We start from the raw sequence: 20,879 nt of genomic DNA on the forward strand, positions 1-20,879 counted from the left end.
AGGTCCTTAATGACACAGCTTTTCACAAGTCCCCACACAGATAAATGCGTGCATGCGTGCGTGGGCTCACCTGTGCGCACACACAGACACACACACACAATTTATGCTCCAAGTGCAGCCCCTGGTGTATCCAGGCCCTCCACTAAGTGACCTTTCATTACACCTGGGGGTAACAGCCAACTGTAGAGAGGCTGGAACACGTATCAGGTACTGGTGTGCTGCTCCTAACTACGGCCTTTGGGACACTTCACTGTCTTGTTCTCAGCAACTCAGGTGGGGGCATTTCAGGCACAAGAGAAAGATAAACAAAACTCGGCCAATAGGGGAGATGTCTGGGGGGAAAGATGAGCAGATAGGCCAGACTCATTCCTTTGTGTTACAATGATTGAGTCCTTCTCCTGGCATTTATAGTGGTGTTTATCTTGTATGCATTTAATTGATAGGCATGTAACAATTCTCACTCAAGATGTTTTTAATTAAAAATACTGTGCAAGTCCAGTTGGATATGCACTCTTTCTTGCATACGACACATTATATATCTGTGATACATTTATACATGCATATTACCGTGAACACTTGTGTATACAATACTATGTATACTGTCTGTGATACATTTATACATGCATATTACTGTAAAGATTTGTCTTTTCAATACTATGTATACTGACTTGCTGGGCAACTTAAAGAGTAATCTTTGTTTTTGAGACGGAGTATCATTCTGTCACCCAGGCTGTAGTGCAGTGGTGTGAACTTGGCTCACTGCAACCTCCACTTTCCGGGTTCAAGCAGTTCTCCTGCCTTACCCTCCCGAGGAGCTGGGATTACAAGCACACACCACCATGCCCAGGTAGGAGAGATGGGGTTTCACCATGTTAGTCAGGCTGGTCTTGAACTCCTGACCTGGTGATCTGCCTGCCTCAGCCTCCCAAAGTGCTGGGATTACAGGTGTGAGCCACCTTGCCCAGCCTTTTTTTTTTTTTTTTTTTGAGATGGAGTCTCACTCTGTTGCCCAGGCTGGAGTGCAGTGGCACAATCTGGGCTCACTGCAACCTCCACCTCCCGAATTCAAGGATTCTCCTGCCTCAGCCTCTCAAGTAGCTGGGACTACAGACATGTGCCATGACACCTGGCTATTTTTGTATTTTTAGTAGACGGGGTTTCGCCTTGTTGGCCAGGTTGGTCTTGAACTCCTGCTTCAAGTGATCTGCCGGCCTCGGCCTCCTGAAGCGCTGAGATTCCTGGCATGAGCCACTGCACCCGGCCACAGGTTAGCCCAGTCCTGTTAATAGCACCAGTCCCAGCCTCTGGGGGGGGGTTCTGGGTGGTTTCAATAATTCATAGATGTCCCGGTCCCCAGACCTGTGAGTTGTTTAGGCATTGGCCATTGGCACAGTCACCTACTGCAGCTGAACAAACTACTTCAAAACTTAAAACAGCAGCGTTTATTTTGCTCAACACATCTGTAACTGGGGCAGGAATCAGTGGGGACAGCTTCTCTCTGCCATATGGTATCAGCTGGGTCAAGCTGACTAGGACTTAAGGAGCCATTTCCAGGAGGGCTCACTCACGCGGCTGGCAAGGTGTGCCAGCTGCAGACTGGTCACTCAGCCTAGGCTGGGGCCAGGGGACTCCTGCTTGGCTGGGTTCCAAGAGTGAGTGTCCCAAGAGAAAAGAAGTGGAAACAGTTTTTACAGTCTAGGCCCTAAGAAACTGGCAGTGTCACTTTTGTCCTAGTCTGTCGATCAGGCAGGAGCTTGACCCACCGAGCTCAGATTCAAGGGAGGGGATAGACCTCGCTCTCAAAGGGAGGGGCATCAGATAATTCAAGGGCGACGTTTTAAAACTGTCATAGCCAAGAGAACATGGGGAGAAGTCTATTGGGGGATTTCTGGGAAAGGTTTCTTTGCTCTCAAAAAGAGACATAAGCGTAACTGAGTAACAGTTCAGAGTCCAACATAAGAAATGAGACAATCCCAAGAAAAACAAGAAGATCATACACTTGACCCTTCATGATTATGTTCCTAATTGCATAAAATTCAGGGATAAGAGAAGACCGTTATAGTATCTTCTACAATTGTTACATTTGGGATAATAAGAAAGCATATCGAAATTACGTATAATTGTATGACTTATACTTTAAAAATCCTGTAGGATCTCAATATTTGATGGGAAAACTCAATATTGTCAAGATGTCAATCCTTCCCAAATTAAAGCACATATTCAATGTAATCCCACTGAGATTGGAATTTACAAGCAGACTCACTCATCTGGAAGAGCCAACGTGAAAAATTAACCAAGAATATTTTAAGAGAGAAGAGATGTTCTTACAGGATGCAAAAGCACACAAAAAAGGCTCTATGGTAGCACAGATAACAAGAAATTGGAAACAACCTGAATGTCACCAGGGCAATAGTTAAATAAATTAGAGTAGGGGGCCGGCATGGTGGTGCACACCTGTAATCCCAACAATTTGGAAGGCTGAGGCAGGAAGATCTCTTGAGGCCAGGAGTTTGAGAACAGCCTGGGCAAATAATGAGACCCCTGTCTCTATTATTAAAAAATTAGCTGAGTGTGGTGGTGTGCACCTGTAGTCCAGCTACTCAGGCTGAGGTGGGAAGATCTTCTGTGCCCAAGCATTTGAGGTTGTGGAGAGCTATGATTATGCCACTGCACTCCAGCCTAGGCAACAGAGCTCTCGCTCCATCTCAAAAAATATAAATAAATAAGTAAATTGGAGCCGTGGATATCAAACTTGAGCATACATCAGGATCACCCAGAGGCCTGCTAAAACACAGATGGACAGGCCCATTCCCAGTGCTTCAGAGTCAGCAGGTTGGGAGGCATTCATTCAAGTGTTTCTAGCAAGTCGGTTCCCAGATGATGGTGATGTTGATGGTCCAGACCACACTTGAGAACCACTGAATTAGAGAATGATCTAAAACAGATTGAAACACAGGTGTGTGTTGGGGGGGGAGAAACTGCAACTTAACACCACTTTTCAAAAAGAAAAAAAGACTCTAGAACTAAAATGAAACAAATTTACATACATACATATGTAAATACATATACATACATATATATGTATGTATATATAATTTCACTTAAAAACATGCCTGAAAAGCAGAAAGGACATGAAAGGAAGAGATGGTTATTCCTCTTCCACTAAGCACTGAGGTCTGCCCGTGATGCCCAGAAGTGCTGGGCCACCTTTATATTCACCTCAGGTTGAAGCCAATAATAGCAAGAGGTGTGAGCCATTAAGACTCACAGGAAAGCAGAACTGAATGGACTCATGAGCCTGAAAGGCCCTGGGGAGATTCTTACATGAATTCATAAATCCTTTTATGATTTAAGCCATTGAATTGGGGTCTTCCATCATTTATAGCCAGAACTGTCTAACTCATGCAGTAGTGGTTACATAGGATTGTTTGTAAAGATCAAATAAGGTCACATAAGTGAAAGGTCTTTGGGGACCTTGACACATAGTAAGATTCTCACCTCCAGCCACCATTTACTGTACTTATTCTGGAAAAACCTTCTGAGCTGGGCCGTATGGGGACATTATGTGGAAGCTGGCAGATGCACTGACCTCCAGCAGCTCAGGGAATACAAGGGGAGCCAGGACAAGCAAAAAGAGGAATTTAACGGCTCATGCACCTGGGAAATTTAGGGCTGGCCTGGCCTCAAGTGTGGCAGTCCCTGCTACTCAGATAATGCCAGCCAGCCTCTTTTTCAACGTGTCTCAGGACTCCTCTGTTTGAGCCAGTTTTGTTCTTTCCTGCTGTGCGGTTTCCTCCATGCGGTAGGAGAACATGGATTTCACAAGCATAAACTGACATCATACCATCTGAGCAAGCCGAGAGCAAAGACAAGGCTTTTTCTCTGCCTTTGTTTACAAAATCCCAGGGAAGAAGGCTGACTGGCCCAGCTTTGGCAGGTGCCCTTATCTGTGCCAACCTCTGTGGTCAGAGGGATGGGATACCATGCTTAGCCAGACAAATGTGTGATATGTGATATGTTTACATACATCATTTATGACAGCTAGATATAGATATCTGCAGAACAATATTGCCACAAACTCAGAGGCAGACAATGCACATATGTACTGTCTCAGTTTCTGTAGGTCAAGAATCCTGGAATGGCTGAGCTGGGCCCTCTGCAAGCCTGCAATCAAGGTGTGGGTCAGGACTGGGTCCTCATCTGGAAGCCTGACTGAGTAAGGATCTACTTCCAAACTCATACAGCTCTTCGCAGAATTCAGTTCCTCGCATTTACAAGACTCGGGGTTCATTTTCTTGCTGGCTGTCTGCTGCCCTCAGTTTTAGAGGTCACTCTCAGTTGGGCCTCAAATGACCACCTGCTTCAAAGCCAGCAAGTCTTGTGTGAAATGCTCCAGCAAGATAGGTGCTACACTCTTACCTGATGATTTAATCACCTAACCATGTACACAGAATCACCAGCATCCCATCACCTTTACTGTATTCTACGGATTAGAAGCAAGTTCCAGGTCTGGCCAAACAAAAAGGAGATAAGGTTATACAAGGGCAAGAATACCAGAAAGTGGGGACATCTATTTATTTATTTATTTATTTTGAGACAGAGTCTTGCTCTGTTGCCAGGCTGGAGTGCAGTGGTGCAATCTTGTCTTACTGCAACCTCTGCCTCCAGGGTTCAAGCGATTCTCCTGCCTCAGCCTCCCAAGTAGCTGGGATCACAGGCACCTGCCACCATGCCTGGCTAATTTTTTGTATTTTTAGTAGAGATGGGGTTTCACCATGTTGACCAGGATGGTCTTGATCTCTTGACCTCATGATCTGCTCACCTCAGCCTCCCAAAGTGCTGGGATTAGGCCACCACCGCCTATTTTTTTTTTTTATAGCTACATATTCATAGTTAGCATATATTGCCCATTTGCTATGTGCTGATTATCCCCCTTAACACTCACAACTCACTCAGATAGATGTTATTTTCCACATTTTACAGATAAGGAAACTGATGCTCAAAGAAGTGAGGTGACCTGCCCAAGATCAAATGTGGAATTACTGGCAAAGATGGATTTCAATCTAAGTCTATCTGACTACAATACATTTCCTCTTTTCCTTATATCAAGATGCTAATGAGGCTGTGCATGGTGGCTCATGCCTGTAATCCTAGCATTCTGGGAGGCCGAGGTGAGCGGATCATTTGAGGTCAGAAGTTTCAGACCAGCCTGGCCAACATGGTGAAACCCTGTCTCTACTTAAAAAAAAAAAAAAAAAAAAAAAGCAAAAATTAGCCTGGCATGGTGGTGTGCACCTGTAATACTAGCTATTCAGGAGGCTGAGGACGAGACTTGCTTGAACCTAGGTGGCGGAAGTTGCAGTGAGTCGAGATCATGCCACTGCTCTCCAGCCTGGGTGACAGAGTGAGACTCCATCTCAAAAAAAAAAGTGCTAATTAATAAACCCTCTTGGGTGCTGTTTAGTAAAGCCAGCTATCTCTTGGCTTGGACACAACTGCATGCTTTCCTCACTTTGTGTCCCTGTATCTGATACTCTGGGCCCTTCCCCCGTGACATTTGTGTCATTGAGACCAAGTAAATAGCTATTAGTTATGTCCTTCCCCTGAGCCTATATTTTTCTTTCCTTTGCTCCCTTTGGGTAGTCCACTCTGTGCTCACTGCCACCCTGTTGGAATGGGGCGGTCCAGGAAATACAGGTCCATCACCCACCTTCCTGGCTTCTGCTTCTCAGTGCCCAAGTCCCTAGAAAAATTCAGAGTTGTGAGCAAAGACAAAATATCTTGAAGAAGCAGAGAAAGGAGGGGATTCTCCTTTCTCCAACATCCTTGGAATAGAGAAAAACTCTCCCAGGCTGGGGAGAGAAGAAAGGGGTGACAGAATTATTGGGTGTTATTTCCTTAATTTATAGACTGAGATTCACAAATGCTCACAACTTTAAGGTGTGTTTCCACCCCACACCCCCTTCTCTCAGCCCTTCCTATCCCTCCTACAATGGGTTGTATATTTGTCAGGGTATCAGTCTGGTTGCTGCATCGAAAGACCCAAAAGAATAGGGCTTAAACACAAATTTATTTCTCTTACATAAAAATCTAGGTGGATGGCCGAATGCTGGAATGGTGGCCCCATAATTACTGGGGACCCAGACGCTTTCTGTTTTGTTGCTCTGCCTTTGTTAACATGCAACTTCAACTTCATCTGCACCTCGGGGGGAAGGAAGAGAAAAGGGATCCTTCCCGGAGCCTGACTTAGGAAGTTATGTAGTCCACTTCCACTCATTGGCCAGAATTTGGTCATGTGACCACATGCTATCTGCAAAGGAGCCTGGGAAATGTAGTTTTATAGTGAGAGGCTACACGCCCCTTTATTCTACAAATAGTTATGAAGGGTAAAATAGACATAGTGGGACAATTAGCAGTCTCTGTCAGTGGTCCTATGTGATCCAGCCCTGTGGCCTTAGCTCTGTTTCTTTGTTCAGGAGAGTCTCAGGCATAAAAGCTTTTAATACGGTGGCTTTGCATCTGTCAGTGCCTTCAGAAAACAAGTAAGGAGAGGACTGGAGCCAAAGCCCATGTCCAAAGGTATCAGCAAGCAAGGAAAGGAGGGTCAGCATAGGGGTCCTGCCAGGTGATCTGCACCCAGAGCAAGTTCCATGGGTGACAGCCTTGTCCACCCTTACTGCCTGTCATTCTGATTGCTGTGTGGTGTCCAGACCTATTCTGATTGGCTGTGTGGTGTCTGTTTATCCCCTCCCCCAACTCCAAGAACAACTTTCCAACTTTTTATTGGCATGTGAGGTGGCAGGGGGTTTGTCGGCTAAGGAAAAATTCTCTAGGTAGCATCTAGGTCTTCTACTCTTCTAGCCATGCTCAAATAGGGAAGAATGCAGCAGGTGGCAGGTTTAGGTCCTGTAAGTCCTGCAACAGAATTAATTCCCAAGCCCCTTAGTATGTCCATTGTCTTCATTCACACACCTGCCACCCACATTCACAGCCTGCATGTCGCAGACCTGGGTCAGTCCCAGAAAAGCCTCGTGAGTGTTCATAGATGGTATTTCTGCTTGCTAACCTCTACCTCATTCTCTCAGTATAGCCAAAGGGCATATATGCATTAATTCTTTCACTCATTCATTCAGCAAGTAATGATCAATTCTGCAATGTGTGCAGCTCATCCCGTGGCAGATGGGATCTCTGCCCTTGTGGAACTGTGGAGACTAATCATTAGCTAATGGCACAAAGAAGTACACCATCACAGGTGCCTGTAATCCCAGCTACTGGGGCAGCTGAGGCAAGGCGAATCTCTTGAACTCAGGAGCTGGAGGTTGCAGTGAACTGAGATTGAGCCACTGCACTCCAGCCTGAGTGACAGAGTGAGACTTTGTCTCAAAAAAAAAAAAAAAAAAAAAAGATGTGCACCATCACAGACTGGATTACTGCTATGGAGAAAAGGTACAGGGTACAAAAAAAGCATGAGTAGCAATGAACAAAATCAGTGGAATGGAACAGGGTCTGTACAACATTCTAGGCATCAGGCACAGCCTATGCAAAGGGCCTGAGGCAGAAGCGAGTGTGACTAATTCCTAGAATTAAATGAAGCAATCGAGGAAAGGAGGGTCAGCATGGGGATCCTCCTAGATAGTCTGCACCCAGAGCAAGCACTACGGGTGACAGCCTCATCCACGCTTAGTGCCTGTCATTCTGATTGGCTGTGCAGTGCCCAGACCCTTCACTCTGGTTATCCCCTTTCCCAACTTGAAGAACAACTTTCCAACTTTTTTTGGCATGTAAGGTGGCATCCCCGCAGCGAGGGGGCAGTGGAGAATGCCGTTCCTGATCCTGTCACCCCTACTGCTGAAAACCCTTCAATGACTTGTTCCCATTAGCTTTAGTACAGGTTCCACACTTGCCCTAGGTTAGGTCCCTGCCTTCCCCTCTGGCCTCCTGCCTCACCACTCCCGAGCTGGATGTTCTATTGCCTCCCAGACACTGGTCCCTCCATCTGCAATCCTTTCCCTGAGTAACTCCTCCCGGTCCTTCAGGACTTGGCGTAGACATCCTGGTCTCTGGAAAGCTAGACCGGATATTCTCCTGTTTGCCCTTTCAAATCTAAGTGCTCTCTGTAGGTTTTGCCAGGAGGGAGGGTAGTGAGGTCAGGGGCCTGCTCTGCAGTTAGCTGTGTGGTTGTGGTAAGTTACTCCACCTCTCTGTGCTTCAGTTTCTACATGAGGTAAAATGGAGATAAGAACTGCACTGACCTCATAGGATGGCTGTGAAGATAAAATGAATTAATGACATATGTAAAGTGCTGTTATTGGTCTTTAGTCTTCTGTCCTGGACTGGGTACTGTGTCATTGGTTTCAGTCCTGCCTCGCCTCACAGGGCTGGGGAACTCTAGGGTCAGAGTGCTGGGCCTTCGTGTACTCCTGCCTGCTAGTACGTGGCCCAGTGGAAGCCATATGGTAACTGCCCAACCCATTGGATTTGCTTTAAGAAGAATGAATTTCCGGCCATCATCCCACATGGAAGCAAACATGACCTCTGGCCTTTTCTCCCAGTTGGGGGATAAGGGATCCTGATCTCAGATCTCTCTCCACTCCGCGACTCCCAATGCCATCCTGCACCCCAGCCTCCCGCCAGCTGTCAATAGGGCAGATCCCAGTGTCCCTGGAATGGAACAGTGAGGGGCACTGGTGGTCAGGGAGGTGGCCTTGTGAACACCTGTGGATGGGGGCTCTTCACAGTCATAGGGAAACAGACAACCCAGGTGGGTCCAGAGGGACACGGCCAGGGTGGACAATGCCTCCAAATCTGAGAAACAGTTGTTGGGGTTCCAGACCTGGGGGAGAGAGGAGGGGTTTTTTCACGCTGAAAGGGGACTTGGGGAGGAGAGAAACCCCTTTCTGAGTAGCCCAGGAGGCAGGGAAATGCATGCACTGCAGGTTCTGTGTCCGGACTGATAACAGCCATTGTCCCTAATGACCCTTGTTACTGAGCAACGTGTCCAAGGCTCGACATTTCTGTGTGCCACCGCCCTGTGCTGACAGTGACCACAGCATACACCCCAGTGTGCTGATGGTAACTGAACCCTGACAGTGCCCCCCCGGGTCATCTTACTCTTCCACCTCCTTAATTCCTCATACAGAATTGGGGTGGGGGACAGCCAGTTCCTGTTTGCTGGTCGAAGGAAGGAATGAACCCATATGGTGGGAACAGGGCAGAAGAGGCAGAGGGATCAGATAGTGCTGGGTTCAAATCTCTCTCCTCATCTCCTAGCCCTGTGGCCTTGGGCAAGTCACTTAGCTTCTCTGAGCCTCAGTAGTCTTATCTGTGAGATGGGATACCTAGTACCTCCCTCGCTGCATTGCTGTCAGGTTCAATGATCCACTGCGTACCCAAAGGGTGGACAGTGATTGGTGCCTGCTGAGCCTTTGCTCAGTAAACAAAGCAAGAACTTTCTTCCAAGTCTCTGCTCACCCCTGAATCCATATGTGGTGTGACACCCCTTCAGGACCCCATCTTTCTGGCACCTTTGGGTTCTCTGCTGCTCCCAAACTTCAAGTCTCAGCCTGTCCCACAAGGGGACAGACACAGGGGACAGAGAGCTGCCCACCTTCACTTTGAGGGAGCCTGGAGGTTACCCCTTTTGTTCAGCCCTCCCTCTGGCGGTCCTTGCCTTCCTCCTGCAAGCTTCATCTCAGCCAGTCCAAAGGGACGTCCCAGAGAACACGCAAGCTGGAAGGTGGAAGGTGCTGGAATTGGTGGGAAAAAAGCACCACCCTGGTGAGGGTGAGTTCCTGAGGCCTGGGCACCCTGCACCCCCTGGGCCGGCCAGCTTCCTGCGGAAGGGTCTCTGGTACCTATTTTCCCAGCCAGGAGGCTGGCGGGTTCCCACATTACCACATGAATGGGGCACAGGCACCCTCCCCCCACTCGAGCAAACAATTTGGCTAGCAAATTGACATAATTACAAGAGACATCGAGGGAAGAAAAACGCCCCCCCACCCCCCTGGCCCCCCAGCGGGCTGCTCCCACCGAGTTCCTCAGGGCTTTGTGGGCCAGGGCGCTCAGGGCTGATTAGAAACCTCGTGGCCTTTTCAAGAGCCCCGAATGATTGGTCCCTTAATCTGATTACAATTTGCAGAGCCCTCCAGCCGCCTCTGAAGGGCCGTTCTCAAGCGCCCGCTAGATGATGGGCACACACACACACACACACACACACACAGCACCCACTTGGGCCTGTCAGGCGGCGCTCGGCCACTTTCGTCATCATGCCTCACTCCCTCAATCAGGCACCTCAGGTGCCATTCCCTGTGCCCCAAACCTCAGACACACACAGGACCTGACACTGTCCCTAATGCCTGGGGTTGCCCATCTTTAGAGGGTCCCACACAGATACAGTCCCCATGCCAGAGGCATATGTGCATTTGCCCCTGTGAGTATACTGTCTCATCTCCCACCGTCCTCCCCGCGGCCGCCCCGAGCATCCGGGGTGAGGCTTCCTGACCCCATCGAGGGCAGACTCCCTCCCCAGCAGCATTATTTCTGGGGCTCCTTGAGCTGCAGCTCCCACAGGCTTAGGCCCAGCAGGCGACCCGGACACTGCTCAGGCACAGGCTGCCCCCAGCACGGCTTCTCCCGTCTTGGGAACTCAGCTTGAAGGGGCTTCAGTCAGTGGCCTTAGCCCTCCACGTCCAATTTGTATCTCTTAATCCCTGAGGCTGAACCCCAGTGGCTCCTTTTCCTGTACTTGCTGGGGCTCTCATAGGCCCCAGCAGCTCAGAATAGGAGTGCGGTGGGGGCAACGCAGAGGCCGAGGCAGAAGGGGACAGAAGTGGGGGCTCTGCCCTTGTTAACTGCTTTGCCCGGGAGATGGAAGTTGGGTGTGTGTATGAGGATAGGGAACAGGTGCAGGGCCTTCCAGAGTGACTCCCCCAGCCTGCTGTAACTCCATCTTTTGTGCACCCCAGGCTAGAGGCCCTGGGAAGGATATTGTCTACTCAGGAACCCCATCCTTCTGCCAGATCATCCTAAATGCCTGGAGCCTGGAGCCAGAGAGCAGTGAACACAGAGCCCAGGTTCTGACACCGGAATCAGGACTGGTGACCTTGAATGAGTTACTTATCAGATCTGGGCCTCAGTTTCCCCATGTGTAAGATGGGAATGCTGCAGCCTATCTCTCTCAGGGTTGCTGGGAGGCTAAATGAGCTGAGGCACAGAAGACCCTCAGCACAGCGCCCAGCACAGTCAGCACTCCATGCCAGACTGTGTCAACCTTCACGAGCCATGAACAAGAGGGGACTTGAAGTACAATCAACAAACACACGGATGGGGTGGTCTGTGTGCACCCCGTATCCCTGTGGGTGGTCTGTGTGTGCACCCCCATATACCTATGGGATGGTCTGTGTGTACCCCTGTATCCCTGTGGGGTGATCTGTGTGCACCCCTGTATCCCTGTGGAGTGATCTCTGTGTGCACCCCGTATCCCTGTGGGGTGGTCTCTGTGCACCCCGTATCCCTGTGGGGTGGTCTGTGTGTGCACCCCGCATCCCTGTGGGGTGGCCTGTGTGTGCACCCCGTATCCCTGTGGAGTGATCTGTGTGCACACCCTGTATCTCTGTGGAGAGAAACTCAGGCCCTACAAGCTTCCTAAGGACCTTCACTTTATAGCTGGGTTTTCCAGGACGAGCTTCTCAGTTGCCAACGTTTGTCAGCTCTACCTGATCAGATGACCCCGTGCTGGTTTGGGGAACAGGGGCCGCCACTCAGCTCTCTCCCAAGGATTTGAAGCAGGAGAATGGGGTCTGAAAGCGGATATCTAAGGTGATGCATGAGGATTGAATAGCAGAGGCTACTGATTGCCAACCCCTCCATTGCCTGTGTGGTAGCTGATAAATGAAAGTACTTCTGATTGGTCCCTTCCCACAACCAATCAGACTGGTCGTGGTCCTACTCTTCGCCTCCTGCAACCAGTCAGACTGGTCGTGGGCCACTACTTCATTTGCATAGAGTGAACCAATGAGAAACCACTGATGGGTATTTAAACCCCAGAAAATTCTGTAGCTATCACTTTTGAGCTCTTACTCGAGCCTGTTTCCGTTCTATTGAGTGTACTTTTATTTAAAATACTTTTTCTGTTTATGCTGCTGTTTTGTTTGTGTGTTTTATTCAATTCTTTGTTTAAAACGCCAAGAACCTGGGCAACTCCACTTAACTGGTAACATGTTGGCAAGCCAGCCAGGAGGTAAGCCCAAAGTTTGGGATATACTTTTCTCTTTTTCTTTTCAACTCAGTACCCTCGATGGACAGCACCTGTGCACAGAGGCAACTGCAGGTTTCTGGCCAGGCCCACTGTTTCTCTGTGGAATCGCCCGACCCCCACTGCCCAGCTTGGGTGAGGGACCGAGTCCTTCTCTCCTTTAATCTTTCAGCTGCTGTCTCCCAGCAGCTGTTTAGTAACTGAGGGCAACAGGCCAGGACCACTCTCTGGTGTTACTGGAAGGCCAAGGAGGGAATGGGGACAGCTGCCTGCTGGAAAGGGAAGGACTCTTTCCTATGTTGTCCAGTTATCAATCCTGAACCCTCTGTGATGCAATTGGCAGTGGCAGCCCATCCACGTTGAACTCACACATGTTTCAGGCAACTTAAACTTTCCTTATGCTAAATTCTTCCGTTCCTCTACTCAACTGGCTAAGGACAGGTCAGAAGGCTTGGGCAGATCATTTGTGTGAGTCATGGGGGTGGAGGGGGATTCATAAAAAGGAATTTATGTAGCACTTAGTCTTGTCTAAATTTAGATAGTTAAATAATTGTTTTAAGTGGGATAGGAAAAAAGGTCCACAGGTTTGACTGAAAATTAATTTCTAGAAGTCAGGGTCTTCATCCAGGGACAAGGGGGAAGTTCATAGTTGGCCATCAGCGGTGGAGGAAACCATCCTGCAGCGGTGTCGGATCTAAGGTCAGGCGGCCAGCAGACTAAGATGGGGCCCCAAAGTGGGATGCCCTAGAACCCCAAGCAGGGCCCAGAATTTTTCCAGGGGCCTGTGTAAAATTTGAGTCACCTGCTGAGATCCCCACCTTTCACCAAAGTCCTCTTTTCCAAACCACTGTGAGCACCTCTCCATCAGTTCCACCTGATTCCCTGCCTGGCTACATCCTCCACCATTGAAGTTAAGTTGACCCTGACAATCTAAAGAGAAAAATTGTGGTTCTTTTTTCTGCAATACTGTTTGGCCCCATTATGAGCTGTCCAGCCAGGAAACAATGGGTTGTCAATGGTTGCCTTAATTATGACGCCATCCTGCAATTAGACCTATTTTGTAAAAGGCAGCACACATGGTCAGAAATCTCATACGTACAGGCCTTTGTGGCCCTATACCAAAATCAATAATCCCCCTAAAGGAAAGTTCAAAGGCAGAACGAGATACAGATGACCCCTTTTCACACAGGCCACCTGTCTCAGGGTGACAGCAACCACCCCCATATAGGCCTTTGTCAAGTGCTCCTGAGGCTAAAACCCAAACACTGGGGACACTACTAAGGCCCCTCGCACTTGAAAGGGAACAACCTATTCAACTCTCCCTCCAGCCCTGCTACCCCTTAGGAAGTAGCAGGAGCTGAGGGGCCAGTCCTAGTGCAGGCCCCCTTCTCTGTAACTGCTATGCAACAATGTAGGGAAAAGCAAGGAAGCTATCCCGAGAATCCCAGGAAATTCGCAGATGGGTTCCAAACTGTGATCTTAGCCTTTGATCTTTCATGGAGAGATGTTTAATTCATTCTAGCAACTTGTTGCTCCCCTTTTGAAAAGGAACGGATCTTTGAGGCTGTCCAAAACCTCAGGGCAATCACCCAGGCCCAGGCAGAGTCCCCACTACTGACCCTAATTGGGACTATCACACACCCATGCGAATAAACAACTGGGCTAAATTTCTTGAGGTTCTCCTTGGAGGCATGAAAAAGGGAAGAACTAAGTCAGTAAAGTATAAAGCAAGTGAGGTTACACAGGGCAAGGAGAAAAATCCAGCCATGTTTTATAGCAGGCTGAAGGAAACCTTTAAAAAATATACTATCTGGACCCTTCGTCTCCTGAAAGCAAAATATTAATAGCACAACATTTCATCAGCCAATCCTCCCCAAATATGAAAAGTAAGCTCCAAAAGCCACAGATGGGGCCACAAACTAATTATAAGCAGCTCCTTGAGACCACCTTTATGGTGTATAACAATCGTGAGCTGATGGAAGGAAAAAGGGAACAGAGTAAAGACAAATGGCAAGCCAAAGTTACGGCAGCCATCACTGGTGATGCCCCAAATGCCCAGAAAGCATCCAAGGGAAACCCGAAGGGCCACGAGGATGATGCCAGAAAGGACTCTTGCTTCAAGTGCAGGAAAGCTGGGCATCCGGCAGAGGACTGTGCTAATCCCATCTCCCCCAGGCCCCTGCGGAAAATGTAAGAACACCAATTACAACCCCTGGCACTGGAGGATTGACTGTCCCACTGAGGGGCTCTGTTAAGCAAAGCTCTAGCTGGGCACAAGGAGGAGTCAGATGAAGACTGAAGGGGCCTGGGTCTTCCTCACTGCCGCTGTCCAGGAGCACTGTAACTACTACTGGGAAGCCCCAGGTAACCTGGATGTCATGGACACCCAATTTCAGTTCCTTTTTTATACAGGGGCAAATTGCTCTGTCCTTTCTGCTCATACAGGAAAACTTTCTTCCTGCTCCACGAGTACTATGGGAATGGAAGGAAAGCCACAGACAAGATCCTTTACTCCTCCTTTGATTTGTCAATTTGATACATAAATCTTCCAACTGGGATTTCTAGCAGTTCCAAGATGCCCAGTCCCCCTGTTATACTATGGTTAAAATAGGGGCACTACTACAATGTAAGCATCACCCGGTGAAATTGCTAATATTCAAAAATACAGACAGTGCCCAGACCCCATTAATAAACAGCTTAGCCTGCTAGCGTGGTAAACTGGGAAACCAGGGAAGGCCAAAACAGCAGTGCCAGTCAGAATATGGCTTAAAGACCCCAGCCATCTTCCCAATGGGAAACAATACCCAATTAAGCTGGAAGCAAGGAAAGGCCTGGCACCCTCAGTTGGGGTATTACTTGCCCATGGGCCCTTAAGACCCTGTGATTCTCTCTGAAACACCCCCATGTTATTCTAAAGCTTTCGGGGGAACTACTGGCTCGTTCAGGATCTCAGAACAGTTAATGAGGCTGTAATCTCTGTGCACCCATTGATGGTGGATCCATATACCCTCCTGGCTCAGGGCCAGGGGATGCAAAATAGTTCTCAGTCCTATACCTGAAAGATACTTGCTGCTCCATTCCTCTGCCCCCAGAGTCCCAGTACCTTTTTGCCTTTGAGAAAATCCTAATACCAGAGAAAAACAGCAATACACTTGGCCAGCGCTCCCCCAGGGCTTTCAGGATGGCCCCCACTTGTTTGCCCGAGCCTTAGAGAGGGATCTGAGCGTCTGCAATGGGAGGACAGGAGCACATGGCAGTATGTGGATGATCTTCTCATGTGTAGCCCAATCCAAGAGGCTTCTGACCTAAACACTATAAAAACCTTATATTTCTTGGCTGACAGGTGATACAAAGTGTCCAAAAGAAGGCTCAGGTCACCCTCCAACAGCTCCACTATCTAGGGTATGTCTTGACCCCTGGAACCTGATAAACATCCTCAGAATGAGTGCAAGCCATCTGTGTTTGCCCTCTACCCCCACCCCACCAAGCAGCAGCTTCCTTCTTTCTGGGGAATGGCCAGATTTTGTGGAATATGGGTACCAAATTTAGGGGCTCATAGCAAAGCCCCTATTAAACAACAAAGAGGCCTGAAAATGAGCGAATGAAGGGACCTGGAAATGACAGAATTCTTTGCCAAGCTAAAATAGGCCCTTACCCAGGCTCCAGCTCTTGGTACCCCAGACCTAACTAAGCCCTTCCCTTGTATGTAGCAGAGAATAAGGGCATAGCTGTGGGAGTGCTGCCTAGCCCAGAAATTCAGATCAGAACACAGACCAAATGCTACTTTTCAAAGTTGGAGAGTGGCCTCAGGATGGCCAGGTTGCCTGAGGAGAACAGCAGCCACCACTAGGTTAGTGGAGGAAGCCGCTAAAACACCCTGGGCCAACGACTATAAGTTCTAACCCCTCCATCAGGTAAAGTCAGTCTTAGAGATAAAGGGACACATTTGGATGATGGGGGAAATGTTAACCAAATGCCAGGCCATGCTCCTAGACAATCCGGATGTAACCCTTAAAACCTGTAGCCCTTCTAATCCAGCTTCACTGATACCCAGTAACTGATCATTCCTGTGAGCAAGTCATTGCACATGCCTATGGCTGGCCTAATTTAAAAGATCAGCCTCTCCCAGATTCTGAGGACTGGCTCACAGATGGCAGCTCTATGTGAAATGGAGAGCACTGAGCTGGGTATGCAATAGTCAATGCCATTCTGACAGCCCAGCCACTGTCCCTGGTACATCAGCACAAAAGGCTGAAATTGTTGCTCCTACCTGAGCATTCATGTTGGAACAAAAGAAAAGCTTAACATCTATACAGATTCTAAACACGCATTTCTTGTGGTTCACACTCATGCTACAATCTAGAAAGAAAGGGGATCTCTAGCCAGCAAACAGTCCCCCGTAAAGCATGGGCCCAAAATTCTTCAACTATTGGAAGCAATACACCTGCCAAAGGCTGCAGCTATAATCCACTGTAGGGGGCATCAAAGGGACTAACCCCTATAGTGCAAGGGAACAGAAGCACGGATAGAGAAGCCAAAGCTGCAGGCCTCAGGACGCAATCCCGACAGGTCCTAGCACTGCTTCCTTTCTGTGATTTCCCAGTAGAACCTGAGTATACACTACAGGAAGAACAGTTAGTAAAGGAGCAAGGGAGGCAAAAACAAGGATCCCGGTGGCATGTGGCATCAAAAATACATCTCCCTCAAACAGCCCAGTGGAGAATTATAAAAACCCTGCATGACTCCTTCCTTAGGGGGAAAGGTGCCACCCTGGCCATGATTAACAGGCTCGTCATTGGGCCTGACTTGGCTTCGGTGGTTCAGCAGGTCTGCCAAGCCTGCTCACTGTGTGCACTTGACAGCCTGGGAAACAAAATGCCTCCTCTAATAGAACCAGTCCAGAGGAGGGGAACTTACCAAGGAGAGGACCGGAACTTAAACTTCACCCATATGCCAGCTGGCAGAGGATACAAGTTTTTGTTAGTGCTAATAGATACCTTTACTGGTTGGGTCGAAGCTTACCCTACCAGAACAGAGAAGGCTAGTGAGGTTATAAAGGTTCTCTTCAAAGAAATAATCCCCCTGTTTGGGTTACCTCAGAGTCTCCAAAGTGATAATGGCACATCGTTTATCTCCCAAATAACTCAAGGGGTGGCTAAGGTTCTTGGAATCCAATACTATTTACATTCAGCGTGGAGGCCTCAATCCTCCAGGAAAGCAGAAAGGGCTAACCAAACCCTAAAGTGAGCATTAGCTAAACTATGTCAGGAAACATCAAAATCTTGGGTCAGTGGCCACAGCCCTCTTAAGGATCCTTAATACCCCTAGAGCAAAAATTAATATAACCTATAAGACCATTCTTAACTAATGATCTCATTACTGATCCAGAAACATCTGGTTTAGTAAAATACCTAGTTAACCTAGGACAATTTCAGGTTTTACAAAAGTTTAGAGCTCAAAGGCTCCCCATACCAGGAACTAACCAGCAACCCGAAATTAGGCTGAGGGATAAGGTAGTTGTTAAAACATGGAAGGAGTGGTCACCGGCTCAAGAATCACAACCCAATGGAAGGGACCGTTTTCAGTGGTACTGGCTATGGCTTCTACGGTCAAGGTACTAGGATTAGATAGTCAGGTACATCTTTAAAGGATCAAGTCTGTGATACCCAAAGCCCTGGACCAGGAGCCTGAAGTACCTGTTTAGAAGGCAGGCAAGGGTTGGGTGCAGTGGCTCATGCCTGTAATCTCAGCACTTTGGGAGGCCGAGGCGGGTGGATCACGAGGTCAAGGGATCAAGACCATCCTGGTCAACATGGTGAAACCCCGTCTCTACTAAAAATACAAAAAATTAGCTGGGCATGGTGGCACGTGCCTGTAATCCCAGCTACTCAGGAGGCTGAGGCAGGAGAATTGCCTGAACCCAGGAGGTGGAGGTTGCGGTGAGCCGAGATCGTGCCATTGCACTCCAGCCTGGGTAACAAGAGCGAAACTCCGTCTCAAAAAAAAAAAAAAAAAAAAGAAGGCAGGCAAAAGACAAGTGAATGCCTACCAAATTTCCTTGGTGGTTCTGTTGCAGTTACTGTAGGCTGGATAATGGCGGCCATGTTTTTATTTTTTTTCAGTTTAATTGCTTTCTTTCAAATGATTGGAATCACTTCCTTTGTAGTGATTAAGCAGAATGTTGTGATTCATTCCCATAACAAACATTCCTGACAGCAGAGGTATCCACCCGCTCAAGTTCCCACTAAATTTTTTTTTTTTTGAGACGGAGTTTCACTGTTGTTACCCAGACTGGAGTGCAATGGCACGATCTCGGCTCACCACAACCTCCGCCTCCTGGATTCAAGCAATTCTCCTGCCTCAGCCTCCCGAGTAGCTGGGACTACAGGGTCGCGCTACTATGCCCAGCTAATTTTTGTATTTTTTTTAGTAGAGACGGGGTTTCACCTTGTTGACCAGGATGGTCTCAATCTCTTGCCCTCGTGATCCACCCGCCTCGGCCTCCCAAAGTGCTAGGATTATAGGTGTGAGCCACCACGCCCGGCCCCCACTAAATCTTTTAACCAAATTCATTTCCTAGAGAGCATCGAGCTTCAGATGATCATGTGACAAGGTTTCCAGCCAGTTCCAAATAAAGACAGCAGCCCGGCCACCAAGAAACTACCCTGACTGTCTCCACTGGATAGATCAGGGCGGGAGTTCTGACATCTCCAATAGGTAAGACTGCGCCTCAAGTCAGTGTGAAGCAGTTACAGAAGAAAGACCATGAGTCCCCCTGTCTCCCATAAAGATTTCTGGGGATCATGTCTCTTGGGGAAAATGAGTATTTAAACCCCAGAAAATTCTGTGGCTCAGGCTCTTGAGCTGTCTGCTGGAGCCCGCTCCTACCCTGTGGAGTGTGTTTTTGCTCTAGCTGCCTTGCTTTATGTATTTTGTCCAGTTCTTTGTTCAAAACACCAAGAACCTGGACAGCTACCCTCAACCGGTAACAGATGTGCTGAGCATAGGCTCTCAGTGCCACCTCCACCTTGCCAGGAGGGAGCTGGAAGCCAGCACTGGGCCCCTGCCCTCCCTGCGTGGCCCCCAGGACCCTGGTCACCTGATCAGGAGGAAGGGTGAACCTCAGAGCCCTAAAAGCCTGGCCCTGAGTTGGGCCCAATACTGTTGCCCTGGCTGTGGCCAGGATTGGGGTGGGGGGCAGTGGGAGTAAAACCTGAAATTGTCCAGGAACCCCACCACAGTCCCCCACCTTCCTCCCACACCACTCCACATCCACTCATACTGTGGGCCCTTCCCAGTCCCTTAGTGGATGTGTGGGGCTGGGCCAGTCGGCTTCGCTGGGGAGGGAGGCTGGGGTTCGGATCAGCTGAAATCAAAGCCACAGCTCCCCTCCCTGCCACGCCGCACCCCTGCCGAGCGCCGCGCACCTCCTCCTTTGTCACAATGTTTTTCAATCCGGTGAAGCAAACTGTCCAATTAGAGCCGGGGCCTCCGGCTTCCATCTTTGCCGATGTTTAATTAACATGCTCCTCTTGGCAGCTGCTGACAAGTTCCAGAAACAGGTTGTAAAGGGTTTTTGTCTTTACCCAGCATGGAAAATGAGGGGTGTTACATCGAGGGAACATGAATAGATTGCATTTCAGCTCCCTCCTTCCCCTCCCCCCTGCACTGGAGAGAGGCATGCAGCCGTGTGTGTGTGTGTGTGTGTGTGTGTGTGTGTGTGTGTGTGTGTGAATTGGGGAATTGCAAGGGGGTGGGGAGGGTCGAGTTGGAGGCTGAGAGACCTCCTCCCTCTTCCCTCACCTCTTCTTCCCAGGAGCCTTTGCTCCACAAAAAGATCCAGATTCCATGCCTTATTCTCCAGCTGGCATACTTTTGCATCACCTCTCTTCTAGCCAGTAGCAGACCTGGTCACAGGTTTGTGTCCATGCTGTGCCTTTGCCATCCTTCTGGTAAACTCCTATTCACCCTCCAGAACCCTGCTCAGGTGACCCTGCTTTGGGAAGCCAACTGGGCACAGACTGCCTGTCTAGCCATACCTGTCAGAGTTCAGAGTGGATTCTGTGCATTAGGTCTGTCCCCCAGCTAGACTGTGAGCCCCTGAGGGCAGGAAGTATGTATTACTCTGCCCAGGGTGGTGGTGGGCCTTGGAGATCCACCCTTCTCAAGTCTTCCCTCACTGTCCAGGGAGAAGGAGGCTGGCTTGGCAGAGAGGAAGAATGGAAGGGATGGGGAGGAGGAGATGGGCCTAAGGGACCCCCAGAGTCCCTCCATCTCCCATAAAGATTTCAGGGATCATGTCTCTCAGGGGTAGGGGACGGGGAGGAATGAGGCAGGAGAGCAGTCTCTGGAGGCAGGAAACCTAAGGCTGATTCACACTGACTGGATATCAGAGGCAACTTCCTTTTTCTGTATGGCAGCTGCTGCCCAGAGCAGGACCACATGGAGGGCCCCACAGGGATGCTAGCTTTCTTAAGGGCTGAGTTTCTGGAGTAGGTAATGGAGGGGCCCTGAAGCAAGATCCCCACCCAGAGCTGAGCCCTGGTGTGTGCCCCAGGCTGAAAGAGGCTCCAGCACCCAAGTTTTGCCTCTTCAGCCTGGGATGGTTTTCCTTGCAGTGTAGGTG

At 49.0% G+C, this 20,879-nt stretch overlaps 1 long non-coding RNA gene across 49 annotated transcripts in view; it reads left to right on the top strand.

Annotated features, from left to right (window-relative positions):
• LOC118154474 (uncharacterized) overlaps positions 1-20,879 on the top strand; it is a 158,799-nt gene that overhangs the window by 94,468 nt on the left and 43,452 nt on the right. For 47 of the 49 annotated variants that reach the window (XR_013518681.1, XR_013518655.1, XR_013518664.1 and 44 more), the window contains 3 exons: positions 730-847; positions 4,115-12,238; positions 18,834-18,970. This is a non-coding gene — a long non-coding RNA (uncharacterized LOC118154474). The remainder of the gene's footprint in view (positions 1-729; positions 848-4,114; positions 12,239-18,833; positions 18,971-20,879) is intronic. The other 2 variants (XR_013518634.1, XR_013518642.1) reach the window with 1 other exon arrangement.

This window comes from Callithrix jacchus, chromosome 6 (assembly GCF_049354715.1).
Source record: "Callithrix jacchus isolate 240 chromosome 6, calJac240_pri, whole genome shotgun sequence".
Lineage (NCBI taxonomy): Eukaryota > Metazoa > Chordata > Mammalia > Primates > Cebidae > Callithrix > Callithrix jacchus.